Source organism: Conger conger, chromosome 1 (genome assembly GCF_963514075.1).
Source record: "Conger conger chromosome 1, fConCon1.1, whole genome shotgun sequence".
Lineage (NCBI taxonomy): Eukaryota > Metazoa > Chordata > Actinopteri > Anguilliformes > Congridae > Conger > Conger conger.
This window is the reverse complement of record NC_083760.1, coordinates 32,193,906-32,203,582: the sequence shown is the minus strand read 5'-3', so window position 1 is coordinate 32,203,582 and position 9,677 is coordinate 32,193,906.

Below are 9,677 nucleotides of genomic sequence, written 5' to 3'. Positions count from 1 at the left end.
GAGGAGAAAGTTAAGAAACATCTGTTGCAAGGAGAAGAGGGGTGGATTGTCCTTCAATATTGATTATTGGAAATACGCACGAATACCAATGAAGGGGCGTACATTTGTTGCGCTCTGTACCTACATATATCCAGACAAAGGTCCTGGAACCTTGGTCCTTGTTTTTGCATGTAACTTGGACCCTATGCATAGTAAAGATTGAATTATTTTACTGTCTTAGTGTTTTCTTACAGAAATACATTTAAAATTCCTACAACAGACAGGTGTAGACAATTAGTTAGAGAGCAGCAAGGGAATGGAAAACAGGTGCAATGGATGACAAATTTAACAAGGTAATTAGCAATCGTTAGTAATAAACCTATCCTGCCCTAGCATTAGTAAATTAGTAAATGACATGCACGAGAAACATAAGGTAACATGAACACATGATTAGTCTGTTAGTATTACCCAATCCTGATCTAGCATTAGTAGTTTTAGTAAATAGACAAACGAAACAATTAGGGTGTGAGTGACAGAAAGAGAGAGAGAAAGCCGGAATGCAAGGTTTGCGGAAAGACATGTAAAAGTGTATCTTTAAACAACGACCAGTTAGCGTAACAATAAACATAAATCAAAACATAACACTAAACGAACTAAGACAATAACCACTCAACATAACAAGTTAAAATACAAGGAAAACATAACTAGACATGACAAGAAAATAAATCGTAACAAGAAATAAACTAAACAGCATGACGAACCTAGACTAACATAATACATGATAAGACAATATGTGACTAAGACAAAATGAATAAACATAAAACATGGCAAGACAGACCTGAAACGTGACACAATACCATATCCCAATCCAGCCTATCCACAATCTGCATATTTTCCTTTTATTATAATTTTCTTTTATTTTTTCTGTATTTAGGAATGTATTATTCATATTCTTTTTGTTTTGTATTTCTCTCATTTTTTCATACTAACCAGTCAAGGTATCCAGTCAACAATTCTGACCATCTTGTCCATCTGTCTGTTTGTCTGTTCATCCACCTGTCTATCTGTCTGTCTGCGTGTTCTGTCTGTGCAGAAATGTCTAGGCACCTTTTTTCCCCGTTTTATTTAGGCTGCTTGTTTTTCAATGTTTTCATTTATTGTTATCTTTAGTTACATTTTTGTCTGTTTCATTTTACCCCGCTCTCAAAGGCTTCATAAAAAAAAAAAGGGGAGAGGCAGTACGCATTATAGCAGGAGCGCAGGAAGGGAGAAACATGCTGGATTCTTTGTGACTGAAGAAATTACTTTAAGATATTGCACTTTGTATTTCTTTAGTTACATTTTCCAAGTTGTGTTTTGTCTTGTTTTGCACATTTTACTGCTTTTCTCAGTGTGCCTTTTCCCATCGCCTTTATTACATTTACATTTACATTTACCTTTTAGTCATTTGGCTTTTAATCCAAAGCGATTTACAAGTGCATAGGTTCTACCATAAGTCAAAGCATCACATCCAGAAACTAGCAAAATACACAGGAAATGCTGTTCTAAACATAGTTGTCATTAGAAGTGCCTTTTTTTTTTCTTTTTTTTTTTAGGGGGGGGGGGGGTTAGACAAGGATAGGGATATCAGAAAGGAGGGGCAGGGGAAATCAGGAGGGAGGACTAAGGTAGAGTTTGAAAAGGTGGGTTTTGAGTCTGCGTCGAAATAGGGGGAGGGATTCTGCTGTTCTGACAGTGGTAGGCAAGTCATTCCACCACTGAGAAACCAGAACGGAAAACAGGCGTGAACGTGCAGCTCGACCGCCAGGTGCACGTAGAGAGGGAACCGTAAGGCGACCAGAGCTGACAGACCGGAGTGGTCTAGCTGGGGAGTAGGGAGTGATCAGGGATTGTATGTAAGGTGGGGCAGTCCCCTTAGCAGCCTGAAATGCCAACACTAGGGCCTTGAAACGGATGCGTGCGGCAATAGGAAGCCAGTGGAGGCCAATGAGAAGCGGGGTGACATGAGCCGACCTGGGCTGACTGGTGATTAGGCGGGCTGCAGCATTCTGGACCAGCTGGAGGGGCTTGATGGCACATGCTGGGAGACCGGCTAGGAGGGAGTTGCAGTAATCCAGGCGGGAAATGACGAGCGCCTGGACTAGGAGCTGGGTGGCTTTCTCAGTCAGGAGATGACGGATACGGCGTATATTATACAGAAAGAACCTGCAGGTTCTAGCAGTGGATACTTGCGGAGCCAGGGTGAGGCAGTTATCAAGAGTCACCCCAAGATTCTTTGCCGTACGGGAGGAGGAAACTACAAAGTCCTCAACAGTCAATGAGAGGTCGATTGACGGAGAGGACTTTGTAGTTTCCTCCTCCCGTACGGCAGGGATGTAGAGAAGCTCAGTTTTGGCAAGGTTGAGCTTCAGGTGATGGGAAGTCATCCACGCAGAGATATCAGCCAAGCAGGCAGAGATCCGTGTGGTGATTTGGGTGTCGGGGGGGAAGGAAATGAAGAGTTGGGTGTCATCAGCGTAGGAATCATAAGAAAAGCGAAAAGAGATAACAGAAACAAGAGACATGGTGTATAGCGATAAGAGGAGAGGCCCAAGAACCGAGCCCTGCGGGACTCCAGTTCGTAGGGGTTGAGGGTCGGAGACTGAGCCCCTCCAAGTCACCTGGTAGGAGCGACCAGAGAGGTAGGAGGAAAGCCAAGCGAGTGCAGAACCTGTGACACCCATCCCAGACTCATCTCAACTCATCCCAGAATCTCATGGTTGACTGTATCGAAGGCGGCCGACAGGTCGAGGAAGATGAGGACAGAGGAGAGGGATTTTGCTTTAGCAGAGTGGAGTGCCTCAGTGACCGCGAGCAGGGCGGTTTCCGTGGAGTGGCCACTCTTGAAGCCAGACTGGTTGGGGTCATGGAGATTGTTCTGGAGAAGATAAGTGGACAGTTGGGAGCAGAACGCCCGTTCCAGAGTTTTAGCGAGAAAGGGAAGAAGAGAGATCAGGGCAGAGGGGTCAAAAGTAGGTTTTTTGAGCAGGGGAGTGACTCTGGCCCTCTTCAGGGAAGAGGGCATTGTGCTGGAAGAGAGGGAGGTGTTGATTAGAGAGGAGAGAAAAGGGAGAATGTCATCAGATATAGATTGTAGGAGGGGAGAGGGGATGGGGTCAAGAGGACAGGTGGTTGGGCGGTGGGAAGTAAGGAGTTTCAGTGTGTCGGCGTCAGAGAGGGGAGAAAAGGAGGTTAGGGAGTTGGGGAGGGTAGGAGGGTCAGCAGGGGTGGAGGGTTGGGAGAAGGAATTGCGAATAGCATCTACCTTCTTTTCAAAGAAGGAGACAAAGTCATCAGGTGTGAGTGATGAGGGGGGTGGGGGGGGAGGGGGGGCCAGAAGAGAGGAGAAAGTTGAAAACAGTTTGCGGGGATTAGAGGCGGCCGCGTTAATTTTCGAGTGAAAGAAGAAAGATTTAGCTAGAGAGACAGAGGAATGGAAAGATGATAAGTGGGCATGGAAGGAAGCTATATCACTGGGGAGACAGGACCTTTTCCATTTTCTCTCCGCCGCCCGCAGTTCGGTTCGGACAGCTCGTAGAGCATCAGAAAGCCAAGGACTGGGGGGGAGGCCCGAGCTAGTTTGGTGGTGAGGGGACACAGAGAGTCAAAGGAAGATGAGAGGGAGGACATGAGAGTTGTAGCCGCATCATCGGGAGACAGTCGAGAGAAAGATTCCGCGGATGGTAGGGAGGAGAGGATTGTAGATGAGAGGGTGGAGGAAGACAGATGGCGTAGGTTCCGTCGACAAAACGTCTATAATATAGAAATAAAAATATTTAAATGGATTCAGTTGTGTCCTTTATTTCAACAAAATAATTTAGCGACATTTGGTTTTCTAATCTTTATGAAATTATGTTGCTGTGCAGGACAAGTCTGACATGCCTAGATAGGGAAAAAAGGGCTTTCTAGTGTTAAATGGGTACAATAAAAACAGAATGTAGAAAAGTCTGTGCCAAGTTTGACTTGCTGTCCCCCTAGGCTAAACATCAGGTTTTCAGTGGGCATGGTCATCTGGGTAAAATCTACATCCCTAAGAACTGTGAAAACCTTTCTACTTGTAATTCATCCACAGAGATTCCAGAAGTAAAGTTTGAAAGATTTAATAACAAAATGTGTTCTACAATAGAAAAGTTTTGGCGATTATTCCGTCACTTAAAATGGCACCTCGCAGCGATAAGCCATCCCCCTTAAAGGAAAGGCCATCAGGTCAGTGGGTGAATGGCAATTTCAAGGGACCGACCCGGGACAGAGGCAAAAGCTGGTGGTGGTGAGAGGTGGTGGTTGATATGACGCTCTGAAAAGCAGATAGAAGCAGAGAAAGGACATGACGGGAGGTAGATTTCAAAGCATCTCTGAAGGCTTATCAGCTTTGCAATGTGTGATGCCGTTTTGCCGACTTGACTAATCAGAAACAAATACTTTTCATCCCCAACAATGCAGGGACTATGTATAAAAGGAATGTTATTCCCACATTGATCACCCAATATGGATGTAAATACGCTCACATTAAAGGTGACCATCTGCACTTGTGTCATTTCAAATACTACATACTGGAGTACAGAGCCAAAAGAACAGAAACTATACCACTGTTAAAAAACTTATGGACTGCCCTGATACATACAGTATATAGATAGTCAACTCAAGAATTAAAGACACCCTTGATAAAGGGAAAAGGCTGCCTATAAACCCAGATTATAATCTATATTTTATAGTTCAATAAAAATTGAACTATAGGCGCTGAAATGTTTTTCTCTTCTTACCATTGCACAATAAATAAACAAGTTGTGTGTGTGATAGGGAGAGATAGCAACTGCAATTGCAATCTAGCTAGCCTATGACCAACAGCCGATATGATATAATGGTTTGCCAACGTTACTTGCATTAATAGACTGTACTAAGACTTAAAATTTCTGTTCTAAATCAGAGTAGTCAACAGCACCTTGTGTGCTTCAATGGGTTGAGGGACTGGGGAGCTAACCTAGTCAAGTAGTTCATCAACTCTAGTTTTTAAAAACACTTGTTTGGTCACTGTGCAATGTATTGAGGACGTTTCAGTTTGAGTCCGAGATGGAATTTGAACCTGAACTTTGGTCAGCTAAAGGAGAAATCCCGTCGGACTTGACACGGTAACCTGCTATGAACCTTCACTTTCCTGCACTTCACTGTGCTTTACGGGCAAACTAGCTAAGCTAAACCTGCTACACAGTGAGGATCAACAGTCTTGAGGAGTAAGCAATATACATGACACCATGATCAAGAGCATTTATCACATCCAGCTGAAGGCAGCCAAAGTAATTAAATTGATGTCTTTATCGCAAGAGATTGGGATGGGATATGAGGTGAAACACAAGAAATAGAGGAAATGAACTATAGAGCCTACCAGTTTACAGTGATGGAGTAGCTAGCCATGGTCATTGTGAAGGAAGCCGGGACACCAGAAATACATACACCGTACAATGCTGGAAAATGTGTTGGTTTGTGCACAGTAACTAATTGTTGTTCGCACAACCACCACCAGGTAGCATATGTGAGTACTCTAATCCCCAGCGATCTGAAATACTTGCAGATTCCAACAGTATGGGGGTAGCAGGGCCCTTTTTCATCACAAGGAGCTTGCTTTATCATAAAAAGTCTGTTTCTGGAAGTAAATACAGAAGCAAAATACACGCATACATGACATGACAGGGAAGCAGACATTTGAATCATGGTTATGTTTGTCTCTATACACAACTCAGATAAAAATATTTAACCCTTTAAGTATTACAGCTTAACACAAAAGTTAGTTGTTTAGGGACCTTGAAGGGACACTAGAGTTTTGAAATTCAACTGCTCCCTTAAGGAATGTTTTGCAACTACCAAATTATTTAAGGGAACATGTAACTGAATACTTCCACCTCACGCTCACGACTACTGTCTATTCTGGCTCCACGGTGGTGGAACGAACTCCCCGTTGAGGTCAGAACTGTAGAATCTCTCCCCACCTTCAAGCGCAAGCTGAAGACACACCTCTTAAGTTAAGTTTGGTCACTTTTGCTCTGTTGTTTGTTTGTTTCTTTGTTCAAAAAAAAAAAAAAAAAAAAATTGGCCCTCGTCCTTATCTTTGTTGTACAGGTAGCAGTTGAAATTGTACTTCCCTCTAGGGTCTTTCAGCGAACTTATCCCTGGTTATGGGTATGCACTTTGTTGTACGTCGCTCTGGATAAGAGCGTCTGCCAAATGCCAATAATGTAATGTAATGTACCTGAGGGGCAGTAAATATATAACGTACATGTAAATAAATACTTCAGTAGGGAGGTGCAACTCGCTTAAAGTTAAGGGTATTTTAAGGGACAATTAAAGTGGAAAATGTAGCTATTTTATACAACCAGCCACAGAAAATCAATAATCCTTTTGACTGTAAGGTGTTCCTCCAGTGACCCTGGCTAAAAGGAAGGGTTACAATGCCGGAAAATGTGTTGATTTGTGAACAGTAACTCATTGTTGTTCACACAACCACCACCAGGTGGCATATGTGAGCACTCTAATCCCCAGTGGTCTGAAATACTTTCAGATTCTGACAGTAGGGGGGGGGGGGCAGCAGGGCCCTTTTTTATCAAAAGGGGCTTGCTTTACATAATGGAGCTGAAAAGAAGTAAATACAGAACCAAAATACACCCTTAAAGTTAAGGGTATTTTATGGGACAAGTAAAGTGGAAAATGTAGCTATTTTATGCTACCAGCCACAGAAAATCAATAATCCCTTTGACTATAAGGTGTTCCTCTAGTGACCCTGGCTAAAAGGAAGGGTTAGCCATACTGTAACATGTTGCTATACTGATACCCACTGAAAACCCTGCATTGTGTTCTGTGCCATATATGTGGCTGTACTACACACGCCACACGCCTACAGTAAGCCAGTGCTCTTCACAGTAGCTAGCACCATGTCTCTCTTTATGAAATACATGTAATCTTGAAATGCTATGTTCTTTCCTTTTTGGAAAATCTGACACTGTTCTCACTGAGGAAAAAGTCTCTGAAAAGGCTCCAAGAAAAAGTGTCTCATCAAAATTTATGACCGTCGCAAACATGCACATGAATCTCCTGAAATTGATTGTTTAACAGCCAACATAAGTAATGGAGACATTCCCACAAGTACTGATGGTGAGAAATTGTTAAACTATCTCCCAAGTCAGCTACAGACTGCCCCTTTGTAACTCTCAGCGGCAATATCCCAAACTGAAACATGTATAAGCATATGATAGCTTCATATTAGAGATGGGCATTTAATAAAAATTTTTGTCGTTTCTTGCAGCAAGATTCAGAAACTTCACTGTTAAGGGTGCTGTCTTAATGAGAGGTGGATTCAGCAGTCGATATTATTATGAACTTGATCAAGCAATTCCATCAATTTATGTTGTTCCCGAACTACTGCGAAAAAATAAGTAAACAGGGTCTCTGTGCCAGCTTCCTTTTTTCTTGAGTGGAAGCTTGTGACTTAGGTCCCTGTCACATCATGATGTATTTGAAAAATCAGTTTCCATCAGTTTCCATCACACCACCCGTGTTTGCGTGGGTTTCCTCCGGGTACTCCGGTTTCCTCCCACAGTCCAAAGACATGCAGGTTAGGCTGATTGGAGAGTCTAAATTGCCCGTAGGTATGAGTGTGTGAGTGAATGGTGTGTGTGCCCTGCGATGGACTGGGGACCTGTCCAGGGTGTATTCCTGCCTTTCGCCTAATGTATGCTGGGATAGGCTCCAGCCCCCTCCCCCCCGGTGACCCTGTTCTGGATAAGCGGGTTAAGATGATGGATGGATGGATGGACAGAAGGGAACCTGACCTCTAAATGGTTCAACATGACACATTCCTTCACATTTTAAAGAAGTATTACTTACAGCAATTTTTTTTTAAGAAATATGATTTACATTTTTTTGTTTCAAAATAATAAAAAAGGTCCTGTCAGTTAGTGCTTTGTAACTTCTCCTTGAGAAACTACAGTATAGCAGCTTGTAAACACTTCCTGTAGCCAGCTAAGTCTTTCAATTCTTGCCTTCCAATTTTTATATTATTTGGCCTCCTTTTATGTATGGCATGCTCTCCACAGATTTTAAATAATTTTCAAGTCTGGGGCCTGTGGTGGCCATTCCAAAACCTTCATCCGTCTTTCTTGGAGGTACTTCATGGTTGATTTTGAGGTAAGCTTTGGATCATTGTCTTGCTGGAATACCCAACCTCTCTTCAGCTTCAATGCCTGGATAGACCTTTGAACATTAGCCTCTAGAATTTCTTAATATTTGGTGAAATCCATATTTATAATGGATCCACCTCCATGCTCCACAGTTGGCACAGTTTACAGCTTGTTATATTGTTGTCCTGTGAACAGATTGTCCAGTGTTTGCTACTCTTTTTTGCAGCTATTTTGCAGTGATGTGTGGCTTCTTCTGAGCATTTCTCATCACAATTCTATCTAAAATCTTTCTTGGTCTTCCAGACCTTGCCTTGACTTCAACTGTTCGATTTATCTTCCATTTTCTAATAATGTTTCTGACTGTATAAATCGGTAGAAATTGAGAAAATTTATGTAGCCTTGTCCTTTTTGCCATCTTCATACTGAAATCCTTGGACAACTGTTTAGAGGAACCTGTAAACACTAGACAGAGCAGCCACTGCAGTTGGATATTTCAGAAGGCATGGAGTTACTTCAGAATAAAAAGTTCAGCCCTGGAATTATACTCACCTGACTCATTGAAACCCAAACGAGTAAATCACCTGGGTCTGCACAGGGCCCTTTTCATAAAATAATAATAATTATAAACAGAATGAATAAATGTAAATAAAAAGCAATCTTGCTTTAAAATTTGCAGAAAGGTTTCATGTTCAACTCTGTACCATTTAGAATTCAGCTTTGCTTTTGATCACATACAGATTCAATGTAACAGACAGTTAAACCAGGGGTGCTGAATTTTTTGCACCCCACTGCAATACTGGATGCCAGTAAAAACTGTTTTCTGAATAATGCATAATAAAGTTGCCCATGTGTTTTTCTCCTCATTTGTTTGGTTTAGTTCATGTAAGTCTTGAGTCTGATTGTTAGTGTATGCAATGTACCTTACTCAATGGCATGTAGGACACAATCGTAACAAAAGTAACAAAGTTGGAACCTTAAAAAAGTTGCAACCTTAAGAAAGCTGTACAATTTGTTCTTAATACTACAATACTATGGCTTCACCATAGCGATTAAATCCAATGATTTTATTAGATATTAATTTCAAATAGGCTTCATATTATTAAGCCTGAACATTTTCTTGGGATTTCCACAGGCAATATGAATATTTCCCCAGAGAAGCAATTTGTCACTGCCTGCCTGTTCATTCAAAGGAATAAATCATTTAGGATAAGTGATTCTGTACATGCAGTTTACTTGACAGATTTGTTCAAATATTTTCCATTCACATACTGCACATCACTAATATGTTCATAACATAGCTATGAATGTGAGGTATTAGAAACCTTCTGCAATTGAAAAATGTATTGCATTTGCAAACACATTTTTTGGCATAATTAAAATGTCAATAATATTATGTCAAATATATCTAATATGCAAAGTATAATGTGGATTTGAACATTATTTGTGTGACTTAACTGATAATTTCTTATCTTTAATTTGCAGGCTTGTTAATCA